The sequence below is a fragment of the Lissotriton helveticus genome, chromosome 4_1 (assembly GCF_964261635.1).
Source record: "Lissotriton helveticus chromosome 4_1, aLisHel1.1, whole genome shotgun sequence".
NCBI lineage: Eukaryota > Metazoa > Chordata > Amphibia > Caudata > Salamandridae > Lissotriton > Lissotriton helveticus.
In genome coordinates this window covers 1,875,653,760-1,875,676,545 of record NC_136063.1, presented here as the reverse complement: position 1 = coordinate 1,875,676,545, position 22,786 = coordinate 1,875,653,760, and the positions used below count along the sequence as shown (strand labels likewise).

General features: G+C 41.8%; 1 protein-coding gene across 1 annotated transcript in view; it reads right to left on the bottom strand.

Annotated features, from left to right (window-relative positions):
- HTR2C (5-hydroxytryptamine receptor 2C) overlaps positions 1–22,786 on the bottom strand; it is a 695,149-nt gene that overhangs the window by 97,984 nt on the left and 574,379 nt on the right. The gene's annotated exons all lie outside the window — the stretch shown is intronic.

Sequence of the window (22,786 nt, the reverse complement as noted above, 5' to 3'; positions counted from 1 at the left end):
GATTTGTAAGGATACCTTTTGGCTTAGTATCTGTGCCGTCAGTTTTCCAACGTGCCATGGAAAAAACTCGCAGTGGTTGTGAAGGGGTCTGTGTTTACCAAGATGATATTCTTGTGTTCGGGAAGGAAGAAGAAGAGCATAAGTATCGTCTTGGTAATTTGACAATGCCAATCTCACCATAACATCTGAAAAATGTCACTTTGGAACCACCAACATTACCTACTTGGGTCACACTATCTCTTGTGAGGGAAACATGCCTAAATCCAATCTAGATGATACCATCCCCCTATGTGTGCTCCTACTTGTAGAGAATAACTCATGACATATTTTGGTATGATTGAATACTACGACAAAATTTGTTGAGAACTTTGCAGAACTCAGTTCCAACATGAGGTTGCTTTTGAGGAAAGGAGTTGAGTTTAACTGGAATGATGCCTGTGAGAAATGTGTTGTTCTAAAAGAAAAACTCAATGGTGCAGCTAAATGTAAACGTTTTGACTCATTGAAAATATCCATCATCAAAACTGATGCTAGTATTAAGGGCTTAGGAGCTGTCCTTCAACAAGAAGGTGAAGGAGGCATGAATACCATTATGTTTGTACCCCGAGGGCTGAAGGATGCTGAGTCACGTTATTCTGTTATTGAGCAAGAGGCTTTGGTGGTGTTTTGGGAAATCAGGAAACTCAAAAGGTTTCTCTGGGGAACCACGTTTCTAGTTAAAATAGAAAAGCCTGTCTGTGAGATATTCACAAAGAAGGGCATAGATCTTGTTTCGAGCAGGATAACAAAATGAATTATTGCCTTGCAAGAATATGAGACTGATATAAAGTACATTACAGGTGTCAAAAATGGTACAGCGGACACATTGTCAAGACTAGTTGAGAAAGTTGATGAGAGCGTGACTGATGAAGATTTTGAAGACAGTGATGTTCATGTTTGTGTGATCGATGATGTGATTGTTTCTGAAGATCAGTGGTAAGATAAATTATCCTTTGATCCTGTACTTTCGGAAATCCAAGTTCTTATCAATAGAGGGTGGCATTCGAGAAAACAGGCCTCCGAGGAAGCTGCTAAGTTTTGGTGTGTGAAGATGAATTGGGTGTTTCTAATGATCTATTAGTTCGTGGGACAAGATTGGTTCCTCATTTTAAACTTCGCAGGAAGTTGATCGATTTGGCACATAGCTCTCATTTGGGGATGTCCAAAACCAAAGAGAGACTTTACTCCTCTTATTGGTGGCCCGGCATGGATTTGCAAGTAGAAAGGATGATTAGGGACTGCTTGGCATGTTCTTTGTGTGAAAATTCTAATGTTGTGAGAGTACAAGCTACGGTAGTCAGGGATTTGCCTCGTGGACCATGGAAAGAAATAGCCTTGGATATCCTTGGTACTGCTCATTCTGAAGGGCATCAACTTTTTAGCTTGGTGTTCATTGACATGTTCTCAAGATGGCCTGAAATTTGTTTCACAAGTGGAATTGAGACTAAAAATTTGATTGTGTTTTTGGAAAATCTCATGGCCAGGGAGGGTTATCCAGACACCATTCTAACAGATAATGGCATTCAACTTGTTTCACAGGAGATGGAAACTTTCTTAGAGAATCGGGGAATCAAACACAAGAAGTGTTCTCTCTATTATCCGGAAACTAACGGCATGGTACAGGGGTTTAACAGAGTTTTGAAAGAGGTTATTGCTTTAGCCAAAAATTGGAAGAAGGAAGTTTTGAAGAAATTGGAGATGTATAGGTTGACTCCTCATAGTACTTCTGGGATGTCTCCCTTTGTTCTTTTTAGAGGAAGATCTTCTTGCACTTCTGTGGAGCCATCTTGGATAAGGAATTAGGAGGAGTCCACAACTGAGTTAACTAATGAGAATATATGCTCTGAGTGGCGTAATAGAGAAATTGGGAAAACTCTAGCTAGGAAATCCTACTTTGACTCCAGAAAAAGGACACTGGTTGCTGTTGGTGACTTGGTGGTCATCAGGCAACCTGGTTTTAGTGCAAATATTTCAAAACCCATTGAGTTTGAATAAAGTCTTTAAGAATGCTGTTAAGACTCAAGACCATCACATTTGGAACTTCGGTAGTAGTTCTTTACAAAGGGCTTGTGTGTTGCTCTGACCAGCTGTGAAGGATAATGTTAATCCTATTCCAGTGTTACACCCTCATTCGTCCTCTAGAGTGGTCAAGAGGCCAAACTTTTTGAAGGATCTTGTGCAGTAAATTTATAATGTTATGCATCAATTTTTGTTTCGTATTTTCTTTCTTTTTTTCTCTTTTAGGTATCTTATTTTGTTTTATGAAAAGGGGGAGGTGTTTGGCATCTGGAGCTGCCTTTGCTGCAGTGCCATGGTAACCTAGAAATGTGTTCTCCATGGTGGTAACCTAGTTACATGAAGGATTATGGACACTTTGGATCTTACATCCTGGAAAATTCATCCTCGCCTTCTTGAAGTGATTTCCAACATATGGCTGAAATTGTTTGTTCGTTTGCAAAGTTTTATATAGCGACTGCTAGACCCGGAGGTATCAGAGCGGTTTACATTAGGATGAGCGAGTTACAGGTTACATAGTTACATCAGTTGATTCAAAGAATCACATTAGGATCAGCGAGTTACAGGTAACATAGTTGCATCAGTTAAATCAAAGAACCACAGAGGGAGGAGGAGGGGGAGGAAAGGAAAACAATGTCAGATGACTGTGTAGGTGACGGACAAGGGGGTAACCAGAGCCCAACTCCTCTATAGCGGCATAGGACAGCTCCACAGGGCATCGGCCAAGGTTGCCCGGGCTCTGCGGTAAGAACAAACAGTTTTGGTATCCACCCAGGGGCATTGTCATAGATCTAGAGAGCTAATGACAGAGCAGTGTTCAGTAGTTTGTCTCAGAAGATGTAAATTTAAGTGAACATAAAAATCCTAAATATCGTATACAACTTAAAATATCAACATTTTCAATCCATAAAGTGCCTGGAGTAGAATCTTGCCCTGTAAAAAGGAGAGGTAGTAATGCTTTCATGATCTCTTTTGAATCTTAACAGTGCATAACGTTCTGCTAGTGATTTACTCTATGTTACTTACACTTAAGTAATGCTATAACGTATCTGTTAAAGCATAATAGTGAACAAATTATACAAAGTGCTTTACTTTTAAGCGATCTACCCAGGAAAATGTTAATTATAGTGTAATCCCAGATACCAAACATATGGGACCTCAATAGGAACCAGTTTGTGCCAACAATGTTCCCCCAACAGAATACTAATCCTTTATTTTCTCAACATTTATTTTCCAATTCGTTTAACTTCTAATACCTTTCAAAACAGGTAATTTACATTTGAGTGTCATGCCGTAAAGCCAGGATTTGGATTGGAAAGTAGTTTCTACCGCATGGAGAGTTGTTGCCAATCTTAGTACCATCGCGGTTTCCTCCGCAGGGCATACGTTTTTCCTATTCCTTGCTAATGCAGGTCTTCTTCAAGTAGCCGCCTTGATGTCACAGATATATTCCCCGGCTGGGCGCCTGGGATTTCCCAGAGGACGTTGAAAGGCTTCTTAATGAATACAAAGTCCTCTGGGTAAGGCATTGATGGCTGGCATTTCTTGTTTGCTCAGCAGCACAGCAGGATGAGAAGTGCCCTGTTGCCTAATGAAATGGCTAACAAAATATTAATGATATGTAGAAATATTCTGACCAGGACCTTCTAGAAGATTCCAGTCCAACCTAGGATGCCCGAAATTATTATTTGTTATTGTGGTTTGCTATTCAAATATGGCTTCACCTCCTTTCTTTCCACTTCCTTTTAGCAACTACATAAAGGAGCTAAGAATTGCAAGTCCTTGCACTGCACCACAGTAGAAGACTTTTCTTTGATGGTCCCAGCACCCCTCATTCTCCTCATTTGATATCCGGTGTTACTTAGCATCTGTAGCGGTTCCGGTCTTCATGCCATTTGAGTAGCGTAATGAAACTTGAGCGCCCCCTACTCTCCAAAGTACATGGATGCCCCTCCACGCTCCAGACCCAGTCAGGAGCTCTCAGTCCAGGGGCCTGCCACCCATGCACAGTGCCATAGGGGTCCCCTTGGAGCTCAGCCCCCCCCCTCTGTGTGGGCCGCAGTGGCTAATGTTAGGCCACTGCCCAATTCCAATGAGAACACTTCTGATCCAAGAATGAAGTCCATGTATTCCAGGCTCTAGAATAGTCCTAATTCTTTGACTTGTTACCATCTACCTGTAATCTGGCATTGGAGTTTTTTTTTTATGCCTGGTGACCTTTTCCTTCTGAACTGCAATTCTTTCCTGTATACACCATGGTCTCATCATTTAACACACAAGTGAGGAACAAGGGCTATGGGATAGCATCTCTCATTCTTCAAACAGGCAAAAACCCATAACAGGTATTCCGCTCAGTGCTCTGTAATTTACGGTGCAAAAGAATGACATTCTTGAAATTCACAAGGCGGGATAGTCAAATATAAGATATAAAGGGCAGGAAATAAGTTCCGGCCCTTTTAGACCATTTAGAACTAGTATAAGGGCAGTTAATCTGCCACCGGCATCACCCTCTACTTGTAGTCTGTTTCCAGCGTGCAAGAGGTATAATGAAGAAAGTAAACTTTGGGGAATAGTGCACCTTTGAAATGTGGTCATAGTGTCGACCAGTCTACCAAATCAAAGGCAGAGTGAAAATCAACAGAGAGATAACATACATGTCATACAGTGGCAATGTCTGTCCCAGCCGGAGCCCAGAGGGCATAACACTGGTCAGCTGCTGAATAAATAATCTTTACAAATTCCTCTCCGCTCTTAGAGGGTGGGCATGGGGGTGTCGAGCTCTTCTCTGATATCAAAGAGTTCAGTATCATCAAAATATCTTTTTCAAAAACATTAGATATCACATCTAAAAAAGAAATGAGCATGCAATTAGAATGATCAATGGAATCACTTTCTTAAAAATAGGTTTAATTGTAGCTCAATGCCAGGAAGAAAGCATGGAACCAGAGCTGACAAACCACCCTAATATGGAGGTGGAAAATCCCACCCAGCAATCCATATTAATGTTTAGAATTATTGATAGAACATTGTCGGAACCCGCAGCTTGTGTTCACTTTGAAGCATCTAAAATGTAATCAAATTAGGGATAGGCATATCGTTATCATAAAATTAGCTACATAATTCTTGTAGGAAATGTTGTACACTGAAATATCAATCTACTATAAAGCAAAGCAACAAAATGACTACATGCTGAATCTGTAGTACAGTACTCAGGATGGGAAGTGGAAGAGTTACAATTCAGGCCACCCTCCTGCCACAAAGCTCTGTTGTCAAAATTTTCAATAATTAAAGATAGCCCCTGACTACTATTCTGAAAGACTGACAACATTTTCCCCCAAAAAAGCCTCCTGTGGTCAGACAGCATACACATCTGTGTTTACATACCTGAGTTGGAACTGATTTGACTTTAACTTACAATCTTCACCAAAACAAAATGATTTAGAATATTACTGGCTTATACAGAGCTTTGTAGAATTATGAGACACCAACACTATTTTTACATAATTGCCCCACTATACTGTTCCAAAGCCTCATCTAATCTAAGAACAGATTTATCAACCTCAACATTTTTTAGAAAAATACACATTTTGACAAACTGTTCACTCTTGCGTCTAGTATGCAACTGTTGTGGGGATGGAAGAATCAGGAAATACCAGTAGAGATTGAGAAGGAACATTTAGAACTCAGTTTATCTAAAAAGATAATGCAAAGTTATCTCTTGGCACCAAGTCTTCAACTCCAACAGTTCTAAAACAGTGAAAATGTAAATGAGATAAAAACAGAATTAATTAAGACAGAGGCTGACTTTCAATCATTTGTGCTAGCTGAAATATACTAATGACTAAACCATTTAACCTTACCGAATGACATTTTGAGTGTGAATAAATGAAGGAATTTATTAACTGTTCGATTAGGTAAAATCATAACCGTAAAAAAAAACATTGTTAAAACAGCTCCCCACTACCCCCTACTCCCTCCCCTCCCCTTCAATATCTTTGTACTTATGATCCACATTTGGCCCTTACCTCAGGTGTACAAATTCACAGAGTTACTTGTAATTGCATGTTAAAAAACAAATAAAAACTAAGACTTTAAAATCTGGTTTGGTGAGTTGACCTTTAACTAAGAAGGATGGACTCCCTTAATGCCTGGCAGGCACCAGCCTACATCCTTCAACGTATTGTAAAATGTGGCATGCCAGCAATGTGAAGTTCTCATTGACCTGTCACAGAATTTGCAATACCTTGTAACACCTTATTTACGGTGAGCCTGATGAAGTGCGTGAACTTTTCCAGTCATACTAGATTTCTCGTTGTTGATTCGGTGAAGCATAGGGCCAAAGCCTCTCTGGAAGTCCTTACCCCCTTTGCGATTAGTATCAGGCGACGAAAGCAACAACGTTCATTCTACAGTTTGGGGCAACATTACAGCAGGTGCAGCCAGGATTCTCTGTAAAAGGAACATAGCATACCCTCTGTGTTTTCCCCCTTGCCTGCCCATGCTGGGTTGAGATCAGTGATGGGTAGCATGGTGAGTCTCATGTAGAGAGTTTTCCATGTGACTTGTAAGTCAGTGCCTCACGTAGATAGAGTTGAGCTTTTCCCAGAATGTATGATTTATCCAATGGCTCTGTGATCGAGCTAGGGTGAAGGGCTTCTATGTCTTGAGCAAATGTTGTTTCCAGAACCTGCTTGATCACCGCTTTCTTCCATACGAAGAGGAATTTCAGGTAGTTGTAAGCTCACTGCCTCAATCCTCAGGGTGGTTATGGCCTGGCCAAGGCTGGCAGGCCCGTCTGAGCCTGCCTCCTCAAAAACAGACCTCAGCTGATATCTAAGTGATTCTGCTGGTGCCCTCAAGGTCCTGAGCTATAGCTTTATCAAGTCCCCCTGGCATGTCAATTCCGTCCTCCCGAGGCCAAGCTTCAGTCTCAACCTTGATTTCCTTGCTGACCGCGGGCTGAGCAACACTGATTTCTATGCTTTGGCTTGGATTGCATTTAGGAATGCGTCCACTGCTCCAGGGAAAACCAGATGACCATAACTGATGGCAGGTAGCAATTTTGCTTTTAAGATGGTCAGTATCAGCTCGGCTGATGGACTTAGCAGATGGTGGCTCAGTTGTCTTAATAAATGAATGACGTTGTTAGCCTTGGGGTTTAGATGTTTTCCGATGAGTATTTGGGTTGGCCCTTTCTGAGAGCCAGAACCCCAGGTAATTGTCAGCTGTTACTGTGCCAATTTGCAGTTTTCCCAGGAGCCAGTTAGCTTGCCTTTTGTACTGGTGTTTCCGGAACACCACTATTTTGGTCTTCCACTGATTAGCCAGTAGATGGTTGTCTTGGTTAAAATGATCCAGCGCATGCCGGGCTCTCTGAAGGCCCACTCTGGTGTGGTCCATTATCAGTGTATCATCTGAGTATTGTAATGACTGCAGCCTTGAACTGCCCAGCCTTGGTGATACTAGGCTGGCGCCTTGCAGAGCGGCTCCCAGGTCTGCGGTGTAAAGGTTAAACAGGAGGGGGGCCAACACACAGCCCTGTTTCAGCCATTTGTTTGTATGAATTTTAGAGGTCACTGTGTTAGGGCTTGTTTTGACCCGGACCACGGTGTCTTCATATAGTGATGACATTACTTTTAATAGTTTGGGCGGAATTCCCCAATTGTTGTGTTTCCGCCATACCCTTTTGTGGTCCACTTTATCAAAAGCTGTGCTGTAATCGATGAAGCAGCAAAACAATGGGAGACTCTAGGGATGGTAGAGTGCTGTTGTTTTGCGTTATTTGACCTGCAATGCTCAGCTCCCGGGTTAATCTCTTATGTTGTGCCTCGGTCAAAAGAGACATTTGATTATAGTTGTTTTACATGGTTTGTCCAGTCATACACCGCAACCCCATTCTCACTGTCACTACTTGATTGCTCAGCTGATTAATGTACCTCCACAGCCCAGAGTGGTTATTTCATTCAGCCGGAAGAATACTTTGAGCCATTCCTTTACCATGTGTTCCCTTTTGAGCTCCCAAACTTTCTTTTTGTAAGCTGACCCCAAAGCTGTGATGGAAAGGCCCTCAGTAGTTCTGCCCTCTCTTTCCTTGGCTCCTAAGACTTTTGGTAGGGCACATTTGCATTTGGGTATGTCCTTCGAGGGGCCTGCAATTCCAAAAGTCGACGGAGGCTTGATGCTCGAAACACTGTTGTTGTACATTTCCCAGATTTAATTGGAGATCCCCTACAATATTCTCTGAGTCTTTTGCAGATAATTCTTGGATTGTTAGAGATGTGCCTTTCTGCTTAACTTCCAGCCATGCTCGCAACTTGTCTCCAATTTTTGGGGACCCTTTTATCCTTTGGAGCACCATATGCATTTCTTCTCCTCTTGTTTCTACTATTGGATGAAAGGTGGTTAATGTCGGAACTCCCAGTTGAATCATGGCCCTCAGGGGCCTGTGATCACTTTCGGCTCTATCTTCGGCTTTGAAGACTGTCATCTGGCTGCGATGGTTTCACTGACTAAAGTATAGTCGATTGTTGAGACATTCCAGAAAGTAGGTTTTGGGCACCAGAATATGGAACATGCTTCTATAAGTGAGTGAGTTCAGCATAACTTGTGGTTGTTGTAAAGATTGAAGAGGGGTTCTGCCCGACCCCTGCCCTTGGGAGTAGATTTCATTTTATCTAAGTCCCTCAGATTGAAATCCCCCGCTATGATTACCTGATGAGATTTGTATTTGGTTAGGAGGTCATTCACTGAGCTTGTCAGGGCATCCATAGAATCTTTCATGATGGTCTGTGCTGGATTGATATAGCATTTTATTAGCAGAAGGCGAGGTGATTGAGAATTAAGATTCAGGCATTTGATCAATAAGACTTGAGCTTCTGGTGTTTTTAATTGAATATGTGTAGCCATGAATCTGTGGGCATACTTTAGAATGATATTGAATCACAAAGAAACCTAGCACATTGGTCTGCCCCTTCATCTATGAATAATCAGTAAATCCTTGTGCCATAACAAGGGAATGTTTGTGGGAAAACCGTCACAATTCTGACTCCGATTGTCTGTTTTATTTTCAAGTTGCCTTAGCCTTTTCTTTCTGAAGGCAAAGGAAAGTAGACATGTTTGTTGCTTTCTTTTCTTCTAAAATCTCCCTGTTGGACCCTGCATCCTTCCAATGGTTTGCCCCAGCTTTCTTGCCTTTAATCCTACTGTTTGTGCTGACTTCTTTTTTTTGCTGGCCTTAGGACTCTGCACACTGTACCACTGCTAACCAGCGCTAATATGCTTGTGATCCCTCTGTCAAACATGGTAAAATTGGCTTATCCCCGATTGCCCTATTTAATTTACTTGTAAGTCCGCAGAAAAGTGGTACCACCTGAACACAGGGTCTGTAAATTAAATGCTACTTATTGTGCGAACCACAAACTTATTATGCCACCCACTTAAGTAGCCCTTTAAACATGTCTCAGGCCTGCCATTGCAGCCTGCGTGTGCAGATTTAAACTGCCATTTGGATATGGCAAGATAAGCTTCTTCAAAAAATGAACAAAGGAGTATCATTACGAAATGGAAGAAGAGCAAGCATGTATTGCAAATCACAGTGATTATTTCCCGTGAAGAGAACCAATTTAGGTTTTTTAGAAGGCCCTCACTCACCAACCTAGTTGGTGACATGCTTCATCATCGGGCCCCACCAGGAGTGGCCGAATGCCACCCTAGTGTGCTGCAACACCAGTTTACTGCGGAGCTGGTTACAGTGATTGGTGAAAGGTGAATTATTGAGTTAGAAATGTCCAGATTGTGTCAAAAAATCGTTTCATTAGTTTTGCCAATCAGACTTGACTGAAAACTGAAGTGTAGGATAAAGAACTAAATTAAAAGTTCAATTTTATCCCAAAAGTGTGATCAACATGTTTCTGCCTCTGTATGAGCATTTAGTCAGGCTTTCATCAGGACCAAAAAAGTGTAGTGGTGAACCCCGGCGGTATGGCTGCGCTAAGGCCCACCCTGACCAGGGGTTACTAGTGTTAAAAAGTAAAAAAAAAACACTAAGTGTGGATTCCTTCAAAAGTAGAACGGAACTGAGTTTATTCTGGTTAGAAACAAACACGACATGACAAGCAAACATAAAGAACAAAGAAAGACAAAAGGATTATGTTAATATGCTCATAGAAGTTGTCATAATTAATTTAATCATGCTGGTGTGCTCTTCAAAGTGCACTGTTAGCAGTATCAAGGTCACAAGTGCCACTAATAGTGAACTTGTGCGCATACAGGACTATCATCAGAATCCTTGTGAAAAAGACAAGGGACAGCCGTCCCCTGTCTAGTCTATGTGGCGTGCTGGTATAAATAAGGCTAACGGGCAAAACAGTGTCTCAATGCCATATAACATTACTGCATAGCCTGTGGACTGTGGAAAACAAACAAACGGTCAGACAAAATAATTAGTGCGGCCTGGCAAAAGACGGACTAAAAAAGAACAAAGTTTGGTTCTTACAAAGGGTACAAATAATCAATGCACCATGGGTCACAGGAGGGGGTGGTATCGATTCGACACACCCTAGGAAACATGATAGAAGGAAAGGATAAGTAGTACAAACAAAAAGTGACACAGGCTGGTACTTAGCTGCTGATTGTAGTACTCACGCCCTTAACACTAGGCATCCGCTTGGAACCTGCGTGCTCCCTCTCATATCCAGACCCCGACAAAAGTCCTAGTGTGGACCGGTCGGTATTTATAAATTCAAGATACAAATCACCAGCGTTAACGAACACGAACACAGGACTGCACGTCTGTGTGACGAGGGGGGTGTGAATTGCAGGGACCAATCTCCTGCGACCGCCGCCTACGATGAGGCGGAAAACAAGCGTGAAAATAGGATAGTTGTTAGCGTCAACACACTGTGTTGACGACGCGACCAGGGGGAACCAATCACAGACGTCAATGTTTCCTTTGACGCTGTGATCCCCAATCGCAGACAACGAAAGAAAAAAGGAAACAAGGGTTGTCATAGTAACGACAACTCAAGGTGAAACGCTACTGATCGTTACAAGGTGGAGGGGCGATGCGGTGTGTGGGATACAAAACTAACATCGCCCAATGAATAGAGCAACTGATTGCTTAATAACGATATATATGAAGGTGAATAAATATGCAGCCAGCAAACCAACAATAGATCCAAGGTAATGGATCATTGCTGGGAAGAGAATGCTGCGCTGTACTTCAAAGTGGTAATTGCCTATGCCAAAAGGTATAGGCTGGTGCACATAGTGTTACATAATCATTCCTGGAGATTGTTTTATTATAACTAAGATCGTAAAGAGATATAAGTACATACATGATGAATAGTAAAAAACAGCAGTGCCCAATGCAACTAGCAAACACCGTTTCGGACCATTCCATTGTAATGGATAGCAAATTCCAGAGACAGCAATCAAAAATCAGGAGAAACAGAGGAGTTGACAGGTGATTAATTATGTAGTACAGTAGCCCAGGGAATATTGTCATTCAATCCGTGTGGGCATGTACCAAGTTGATACACCCACCTCAAACAATCTTTTGGGCATTTCTTTTCGTGGTGACCTGTTCAATCACTGTCCACCTCAAGTCATTTGTCGTGTGGTTGTGTTGCAAGAAATGCTCGCTCAGTTTAGTCAATACCTGACCACATCTGATGTTACTGCGATGTTCGCATATGCATAATTTCACTTTGCGAGTGGTCATACCCACATACCGCAAACCACACGGGCAAGTTATCAGATATACCATGTCCACACTTTGTTAGGTTCAAGATCCAAAGATTTGGTATGTGACGTAAGGTAACAAATACTGCAGTTTGAACAGGGGTAATAATGTCCTGTTACTTTTGGCAGACCCTAGGCGTCAGTGACAGATGGAGGGCCCATGGCAGGTATCTCTTTAGGGCGAGTATTAACCAGAGTGTCCCAGAGACGTCGTCCTCTCTTGAAGGAAAAAAGGGGTTTCTCTGATTTTCTGTTGTTACTATTTATGATACGCCAATGTTTAATGATGGTTTTTTTCATGGCGTTGGAAGCTGTACTGAAGGTAGTGACAGATGTCAAAGGAATTGCGGTAGGCTCTTTAGGAGTCTCCTCAAGAAGCGCTTCTCTTGGTTGATTTCTTGTGCTTTTGTAACCTTTATTAAGGACCATGGTAAGTTAGCCCCGGTTCTTGAGTTTAAAAGTCAGATCAGATGACTGTTTACAGAAGTCTTCCAGATGGCTACAATTTCTCCCTAGCCGCAAAAATTGTCCGTAGGGGAGATTCTCCTGCAAGGCCCTTGGGTGGAAGCTTGTAAATGCCAAAAGATTATTCTTTGCTGTTGTCTTGTAGTGTGTTTTGGTGGAGAAATGTCCATCCTGTTTAGAGATTACCATGTCCAGGAAGATGACTTCTTGTCTGTCTGCTGTGTGTGTAAATTTGAGATTGAGGTCAAGGGTGTTGATGGAGAGTAGGAAGTCCTGTAGTGACTCCCCAGATCCTTGCCAAATCATTAGAATATCATCAATAAATCTCTTCCAGAGTCCTATGGAAGAGATAAAAGGATTTCTGGCATCTTGAATGTATTTATATTCAAAGTCATGAACATAAAGCCCAGCCACACTAGGGGCAAAAGTGCTGCCCATGGAAGTCCCAGTCGACTGGAGGAAGAAGGTCCCTTTGAATTCAAAAAAGTTCCTTTTAAATGCCAAAGTGGCGCACTTCAGGATGAACTCCTTGGGTGTATTATACTCCCAAGTAGTAGCATCCGGAGCTTCCCCCAGGACTCTGATGGTAACGTCCTGGGGAATGCTCGTATAAAGGCTCTCAATGTCAAGAGTTACTAGTATGGTTTGTTCCACCTCACATTGCAAGATGTGTAGAAGGTTGAGGAGGCTTTTAGTGTCCCTCAGATAAGTTGGTGCTTGTTGGACTAGTGGTTTCAGAAAATGATCGCAGAAGCATGACAAAGGCTCAAACAGTGAGCCAATGCCTGAAACAATCGGACGTCCAGACGGGGATGTCTTATTTTTGTGTATTTTAGGCAGCGTATAAAAATACGGTATAACACCGTCACCCTCCGTCTGAAACTCTGCTTCGTTTTTAGAGATGTGACCATTCTCTTCAGCATCTAAAACCAAGTCTTTGATACACATTTTAAGGTCTGCAGATGGATCATTAGTCAATGGTTGAACGTTCTTTGTGTCAGCCAGCAGTCATAGGCATTTGTGTTCATAATCAGTAGTATTTTGAATTACCACCGCACCACCTTTATCTGCAGGTTTGATAGTTAAAGCGGTATTGCTTCTCAGATGTTCAAGTGCCTGGAATTCCAAGGCACTCAGGTTCTTGAATGAAGTTGGTTCTGCCAGGTTATCAATCTCGTTGAAGACTGCCTGATCAAAGGTGGTAATTTCCGCTGGCACAGTATATGGAGGTGGAGTAAAGGATGATTTTACCCTCAAGGTAGTGTCCCCTGCACTGGGTTCTTGGGTATCTGAATCCTTTCCTTCAAAATAAGCTTTGAGCTTCAGTTTTTTTAAGAAGTTGGAGAACTCACAGTGTAGGCAGAACTTATCCAAATGAGCAGTTGGCACGAAACCCAAGCCCTTCTCGAGGACTTTGGTTTCCACGTCTGATACTGTTAGGTTCAGGAGATTGACAATCAGACAATCAGACTCCCTGTGCACTCGTGCTCACTTGCTGTTCCTTGCTCCGAGTGTGGTTGCCCACTGGGTAGTCTTGTTCTTGTGTATGCCCTCTCCTCTTGCCTCTTCCTCTTTGGCCCCTCTCTAAAAAAGGTGGGCAGTAGGAGTTGGGCTCATACATGGGAGTAGGTCCAAAGCCAAGATTCCAGCCCAATACCGGCATCTGTGGGTGTTGGTAATGCATGGGATGCATTCCTCCACCTCCTTGCATTGGGTACCGGGGCCACATTGGTTGTTGGAAAAAAAGGCTGGGTTCTGCCTCTTGTGCCTCACCTTTGCCTCTGCTTATAGCTGCCATTACTGCTATTTGAAGAGTTGTCATCTGAGCTATCCGTATAGGAGTTAGGCTTATTTGGTAGTGTGTAAGCTGGGTCAGTGTGAGGGTAAACTTTAGTAAAAGCTAATTTGTTCAGGTCTTTCTGAAATTGCGCTACTTTTGTTTGGGTGAGGCTGTCTTTATATTCAGTTATATATTTATTTATATCGTCGAGTCTTTTTTTGTATCCAGTTAATGTTGCTTTGAAATGGTTTTCAGTTTTCCACCATTATGGCTTCTGACAATCTGACTGCTGTTTTTTATTATCAGCACCAGCCAATAGCTTGTGCAGTGCCAAGCGATCATGGCCCACTCTTACCTAAAAAACTGCATCTTCTAGGAATATAAGATATGCTTCTTGACAGAACCACACTTCCCTTTTTAATACATATAAGTCACCCCTAGGATAGGCCCTACAGAGCCCATTGCGCAGAGTGCAGTTATTTTAAAATTTGGACACGTATTTTAAGTTTTAGTTATTCTGGTAGTGAAAAACTCCTAAACTCGTTTTTCACAACTGTGAGGCCTACCTCTCCCATGTTATAACATTAGGTTCTCTTATAACATTTAAAAAGTGGTAACTTTCAATTGGGAGCAAATGGGAATGTTGAGTTTGGTGTCTAAAGAATTGTAATTTCAAGCCCTCTTTCATAGTATAGTCGGATTTTAAGTCACACTTCTAAAAATGTCTCTTTTAGAAAGTTGGGATTTTCATTTCCTAACTATTTGGTGCTTACAGCCTGGGTCACCTGGCTTGGTTTAGCTGGCAGTTGGAATTTGTGTATTGCTCCCAGACAGTGAGGGAATGGGGAAATAGATGTTAACCGGATAGGCCATCTCTGACTTGATAGCGGGTGGAGTTGTCACCTACCACACATGCACATCAGAAAGACTTTGCCTGAGCGCATTCACAAAGGGTTTGGCATTAGTGTTTTGTGACTGCAAACAAGCTGGGGCCAGGGCAGAGAGGCAGTAAATTCCAAGAACCACTGGGGGTAGAAACCTCTAGATACTTCGCCTACTTAAAAGCTGGTACCATGTATAAATAATGGACCCTCAGATCAAACTCTCTAGCAGACCACTGGATCTGAAGAAGATTCAGAAGGGCTCTGTGCTTCTCTGCAACAAGGACTGCTACTCTGTTGCCTTGCTGCCTGAGGAGTAGATCTGGACTTCCATTTTGAACACAATACGACCAGAGGGACTGCATGAGAATGCAATCCTCAGCACTTTGAAAACATTCATAAAGAGTTGTGGGTGGAACTGGTGCACATGCCCTTATTTGTTTTCTGATCAACGCATACAGTTGAATTGAAAGACAAAAGGTATAAAGTTTACTATGAATGAAAGTTCAGTGAGAGAATGGGTTAAATCTTGTAGACAGCCGACAAACATACAGACCCTAAACTTTCTTGTCGTTAAATTTTAACCAGTTAGGCCCAGTGGTGAATCAAAGATCTGTATCACATTTTTTTCCTCATTGAATTTCTATCCAGATCAAACAAGAGAAAAATGAAATGTTTTATTTCGGAGTTTCTTTCAAACAGGTCTTCATTAGGACAGAGTCTTACATATTTGTAGAGGTTTGATTACTTATTTATACATTCATATGGAAGGTACACTCCGAGCCGCCACCTTCACTCTGCCGACCTCGCCCCACCACTGTTCCACGTATCAACCGAACGACCACAGGCGGCAGATCTTTCTCCCACCTGACCGCCAAGACCTGGAACACACTCCCCATCCACCTGCGACAGACCCAGGACCTGCTGACTTTCAGGCGACTCCTCAAGACCTAGCTGTTCAAACGGTAGCAGCTCCCCACCACCCCCCCTTAGCACCTTGAGACCATTGCGGGTAAATAGTGCACTTTACAAATGCTTGATTGATTGATTGATTGCGAACCTATTCACAAGCTGCAAATTAAATGATGCTGATTAATATGGAAAGATCACATTGTGCATGGAAGGTGATGCAAAATATCAATGAAAATTCCAGTTAATGCAATTGAAAGCAGCACAGTGAAACATCATATAAGGGTATGGAAAAATTATGGCAATATTTTTAAACAAAATGGCAAAGAAAGTGTTTCTTTTGATTTGCATGAAGACATAGAGCATTTATTGGGTCTACCAGGTAATTTCTTTGGCTTTATGCAATGCGCCCAGCTCTTTATTACTATAAAATTTAAGGATACCTATCTAAAGAATTCCGCGAAGACTATGAATGAAATAAAATGTTATGTGTATACTGGGCACACATACAGAGCCAAGCCCCAGCTCATTGTTGGCTTTGTTCTGTATAGAATGATTGTATGGTTCAAGCTGTCATGACATGCTCCAGGTTAGGAAGGACTTTTCATGCCTCGTATGGGGGAAGGTGAAAATTATTTTGTACCTTCAAGGGAATGGACTCCTGTATCAATTCTACCACATTTGAAGTTATTATAAGGGCAAATGAAAAATCTGAGCGACGTTTACATCTTAGCAGGGATGTCACGTTGGTAAGGTGATAAAGCCCTTGGTTCCTGCTTTTTCAGATTCATCCACAAACCCACTGATTACTGTCTCAACACCTTTGTGCCTTTTCTCCACCCTCGCATTGGTTTCCCTTTCACTTAGTCATATCATAAATGTACTAACCAATAACAAGCACGAAGAAATTCACATAGAATTACAGGTGGTCACCTTCTGCAATGGCGTTTTAAAAAAAATTGCATAACGAGCAAAGTGCCAAACCCCTGTGGGGGCATACTATCAGCAGGGGGTAGCACCCCGTTTCTGTGAGGTATGTGCCTGTTCCTGACTTCGGGCATATCTCTCTGCTTTGATTATTGCAGAAGTTCCTAACACGTTTTTCATCAGTTCTGTGCACATTTAATGAAGTTGATTGGAGCTGAAAATATGACAAAAAAACATATGTTGCATTTTTTTAACCATATTCGAGTTTAGGACCAACTTAGTCACCTGAAGAAAGAAACTGAGAAAAAAGACTTGGTGATTTAAGCACATACATCACAGACACACGGCTGCACCAGGGCAACAGAGGCGCACAAACCAATTTTTGAGAAAGATTTTGTTTGCCAGAAAGCACGCTCGAGGGGAGCGACGAGTCAAACAGGAAAACATTAACTTTGCATACAAAACATTAGGATGGACAGACCCAACAAGCCCTTTACTGGGCTATTCAGTTTGTGCAGAAAGCTTCTCCGGTTCTGAGAGATGCCTCTGAGATCAAGAATATGCTCCAATTTGTGATTTGCACCGATCTCCTGTCATCTTCGAAATGAAAGACAAGTCAGCACTTATGCCTTAGAGAGTTCTGTCGGGATTAGCCTGTCAGTACATATAAACTTGGATGATCAAACAAATGCGGAAATGACATCGTTTGTATCCTCAGAGGCCGTGTGCTCCTTCTTGCTACAAGGATTGCATGACGCTGTACGGGTAGGCCCGGATTCTACGGTTGACTTCTTTCGTCGTGTGTTACCATTACTTCTCAGAATACCATACCGTGGCAGGTAAGTGGTCATCTTTTACTTCAGGCTTTTACTTTGCAGGTAGTTTATCTTTTAATAGTTGTAAATTCTATTATTCTAATATTCTAATAACATATGTACAAGTAAAAAAATACATATATAATTATATTTATATGTATACACACATATATTTATAGCTATATACGTGAACACGTGCATACAGAATAGTTAAGGATGTGTCCTTATTTTGTCTCTTTTCTAAATTAATGTAATTTTAAATTTAATTAAGTAATATTCATTGTTTTAATGTAAGATAATTAAAATGTGAAGTAGTTTGACATAAACATGGGAACAATTCATTTTATTTATGATTCATTGCAATATTTCATGGTTTAACTGACAGACAGATAAATAGCAACACGTACACCCACCTGCATTCATTGGCCAGGGGAGCACGAGACTTCACAGGTAAGGTGTTTGAGAAATCAACACCTAAACGTCACCTGACCCCCACTTTCTCCCCCCGTTCTCCGGTTCACAGCAAGTGAAAAGGCAGTAATAGTCAATGTGCTGCAAGCTGCTTTAAAAGGTGACGGGGGAGCAACAATAAGGTCCATTACCCGGAACTGCCACCCTCAAAAAAATTAAAGGGATGAGCCATTTATCAGTCTGCTCGGGAGTTTGTGTAAATTGAAGTATCTATAAGTATTTCGGGCATGTAAGTTTCCTAAATTCATTGGACAGAAATGTTATGCAGGGATTCCAAACATTTTCAGTGGCCTCCTCATCAAACCTGCTAAGTTATTTTCCATTCCCAGAAGCGCCCACATGCGTGAGAGCCAAGCATTGTTTACCTGCACTTCCTGTTTACCTGCACTTCCTCTTTCCCCCATAGTTCTGTGACGGTTTGTTTAGCAGTACACAGAGGTAGTGTTATCACTTTGCCTCGATCTAAACGGAGAGGGTATTATACTTTATAAGGCAGGCTCGGGATCCACGGGATATGTGTGGGGAATATTGCTTCAATACTAGTCAGAAGAACATCCCAGTATCAGGCTAATAGGACATCTTCACATTACTTGTGTTAGCGTCTCCCTCTGCCCACGCCCTCTCCAGCAGTTGGGTAATTTCATTGGACCATGGCTGAATGCGGACCATGGTATTACGCGAATAGATTGTGACTTTAGTTAAGGTCTCCCTGCCTGTGTTACTCAATTCCGAGATATGCACGCAGTCGTAAATGTCTGTCCACTCATTGCCCGAAAGTGTGTGTGGTCTATTTCCATTTCCCAACTTTTCGTAGCTCGAACGCGAATCAGGGACGCTGTACCACCCAGTGATGGGTCGTCAGCTTTAGTGATTACCGATTTCTCCAAGGGGGTTAATGTCTGGCTGGTGCTCACTTTGACTGAGGGGAGCGGTTTCCTGGCGTTGTAGTGGTGGTCCGAATGGCCACCCTCGTAATACAGCGGCCGCAGGACCGTCACCGCTGCAAAAATGTCTACTTTGCAAATAATTCCAGCGTTCTTCTTTTTGGATCCCATAGCCCTCCTTCAGTTGCTCGAAGCACTGGAGGCCATCTCTGTCGTGGAACTCCCCTGCCCATTTCTAGTTGCCTAATTGCCATTGGACATAGTTATTGCCTTCAAGTGCCTGGGTGTTGTGTTGCTTACTTATTGTACTGTTCCTTTACAATATTTTATATTTCAGCAAGCTTGGTATTAGGCGTAGGACAACTTCACTTTATAATCCTGGCGGTAATGGTGTTGTTGAACGTTTTAATAGGGTGTTGAAGAATACTATTCAGCTTTCAATTGGTAATAAATTGGATTGGCCGACTCAAGTTGGGAAAGAGGTTTGGAATTACCGTATTACTATTAATGACTCTACTGGTGTTTCCCCTTTTGTCTTAATGAAAGGTAGGAACCCACGTTCTAAAACTATTCCTACTTGGTTATTTTCAAGTGAAGTTGAACCTTATTCTAAGGATTTGGTTAAGGCACGGTTGGTACAGGTCCATGACAAAAGTAAAAAATATCATGATTTGAAACATGGATCTAGGGAAGTTAAAATAAATGTTGGCGATTGGATTAGAATTAAGAAACCTTTTAAAGTGCAGAAAAGCGAGTCTACTTTCTCTGAACCCTTTCAAGTGGTAGAAGTTTTAAAGAATTCTGTTAAACTTAGCAATGGAAAAGTTTGGAATTTAAGTAGGGTTGCAAGGTGTAATCCAAGTTGTTTTTCTAGATCTGATAATTCTAGCACTCCTTAGAAACCAGAAGATTTGGATGTTGATAATTCTAATGGTAATAATAAATTGGATGACAGTCCTGGAGTGGATAGCAGTTCTAGTTCGAGTGAGATTCCTAGTTCTAGTGTGGTTGTTTCTGAAAGTGACAATTTAGAGGCTTCTAACAGTATCTCTGAAGATTCAGTTGTCATTCCTATGGAAGGAAGTTCTGTTGTTACAGGCGAGGATTCATCTTTGTTCCGCCATTCCTCAAGAAAGAGGGTGGTTCCCCTGTGGCTTAAGGATTACATCATAGATAATAGATAGCAGTTTTTTGGTTTTTATTGATATATATATTGTAGAAATTTAGATCTGCTTTATGTATGTTATTCCTTTGTTTTCTTTCTCTAATTTTTATTTTATTATTAGAAAGGGGGATGTGTTGTGTTGCTTACTTATTGTACTGTTCCTTTAATCTTACACATTCTAGTTATGTCATTGCTGAATGTAGAATGTTATACATGTCACCTTGATGAGCATCCTTTGTAAATGACAGTTATTCCTTGATGCTGATCTTGCTGGATTACATGTACTGTGCTCTTCGACTGAATAAAGGATTTACCTTAATATCCTTGAATTTATCTTCATTTCACTGGGTGAACCCCGGGTTGCCTCTATAGACGTAATGGGGGAAGGCCAGGTCATGAGGTCTGTAGAGGCTGTCCCTGTGTCCCACATCTCTCCTGTTGCTCTAAGCCCTGGGGAAACATATACTCCCCAGGGTCTGCCATCTAAGACGCTATGGGATCTTCCAAATATATATATATGCCTGCATCTGACTGGTCCACAAAACACCAGTGTTGCTCTGATTAAAATCAATGCCATTCCACCATATAGCAGAGTTTCTCTGCCGTGTATTCGCGAAGCAGGTGTGGGATTCCCAGCCCTCCCTCCTTTGGAGATAGATATGCCTGTCTCTTGGCCAGCCATGATCATTTCCCTCCAAACAAAGCCCACTATACATTTCTGTAGCTTATGAAGTATCCCTGCAGAAGGCAAAAATAGGTGGGCCTGCATCGTTTAGTGTATTCTAGGTAGGAGTGTCATTGTAACGGCATCAATACGACTCACCACGACAGGCCTCCCATCTGCCAGCTCTGTAGGTATTTATCGTTCTTTATTGGCTGATTATAATATTGGGTTGCAGTTGATTCAGTTGTTGGGCAGATTTGAATTTCCAAATACAGCTTATGTCTGTAGCTACCAAATCGTATGCTCGATTAGCTGGTGTCAGTCCAAATGACCATTTTGTAAATCTGAAAAGCTCCCTCAGGTCTGATAAAAGCTGTAAATCTGTGACTATAGTCTAACCTGATTATACACTGAGAATATTAGGTTGTTAATATTTAATGAAGCGAATTGATCCACCTTCATGTGCATGTTTAGATTAGGGGTATTGAGCCAGAGGAATTCTTTGCTTGTGAAATATGCAGATAGTCAATTCAAGTTCTCTAATTTTTCAATAACTTGCGATTTTATTGTCCTTGAGGGCCAGATGTACGACAATTTGCTTTTGCGACATTGAGAGTCATAATTTGCGATTCGCAAAAGCAAATGGTTAGCGATTCCCAATGGAGTTACAAAATGCGAGGCTCATGAATATTAATGAGCCACTTGCAACTTGTGACCCCATTGGGAATGGCTGGCCCTCCCAGGGATAGTGGCCTGCTGGGCTCAGAGGACCTCCATTTCTGGGACTGCTTTTCAATAAAGCAGTTTTTTTTCCAATGCAACCTGTTTTCCTTAAAGGAAAACAGGATGCATTTAAAAAATAAATGAAACATTTTCGTTACATTTTCTAAGGGCAGGCAGTGATCCCTGGGACCACTGCCTGCCCTTAAAAAATATTTTCACGTGCATTCCCAAAAGGGAAGGGGTCCCCTAGGGACCCCTTCTCATTTGCGAATGCTTTACCACCTACACTAAGTAGGTGGTAAATTGTGACTGTTTTGCGACAGCAATTGAGGTCACAAAACAGTCATACATAGGGCTCAGATTGGCTATTAGGAAGAGACGCCCTTGAAACACCCCTTCCTCATAGAGAGTCGCAAATCCTAATTAGCGAGTTGTAAATAAATTGTGACTCGCTAATTAGAGTTTGTGCATGGCCCTTAAGTATTTTTGCATGGGCAAACGGGTCGCAAACCCGTTTGCACATGCTAAAATACATCATACATCTGGCCCTGAAATTCCTCCGCCTCTTCACATCACAAGCCTTTTGCCATGCTGTGGACTTTGCAACATTTCTAATCTACTCTTAAATACATACTAATAAAGGACATTTCTTAAACCTACACTGTTCAATGGAATCCAATCCAAAATATCAGAATTACTTTTGAGATCCAATGTATTTTTTTTTTTTTAATATGCCACCCCTAACACATCTTATCCCTTCTTGGCTCCTTTTGAACACAACTATGTGTCAGAAATTGTTTTTTGGGTTGACCGAGTTGTGAGCCCTGGTCAAGCAGCAACCACTATGATAGTCTGGGTAAGACACCAGCCAACCCTAAATTCACCTGTGCTCAGCCCCCTAGTAGCTTAGCAGAGAGCAGTCAGGTGTAACTTAGAAGCAATCTCTAAAGTATGTATGCAAGACTTCAAACAGAAATACAGTGAATACACCACATAAAAAGGATCCCACACCAAGTTAAAAAATACAGGTATGTTTAATAAATGAAACAAGACAAAATCTATAAAAATCCAATCAGTAGAACCAGAGATATGAAATTTTAAAGATTTTAATGAAAATAGTACCCAAAAGCACAAAGTGGCATCAGCAGATATATGGTGCGCCAAACTGGAACAAAGTCACATGTTCTGGAAGACCACGATGGAGCGTGAGTTGGCTACAGGGTTCCAGTTAGGCTCACTGAACTCGGTACCTTAAAATATGTCACACAATCAAAGCAATACATCAGTTCTGGGGAGGAGCAAGGCT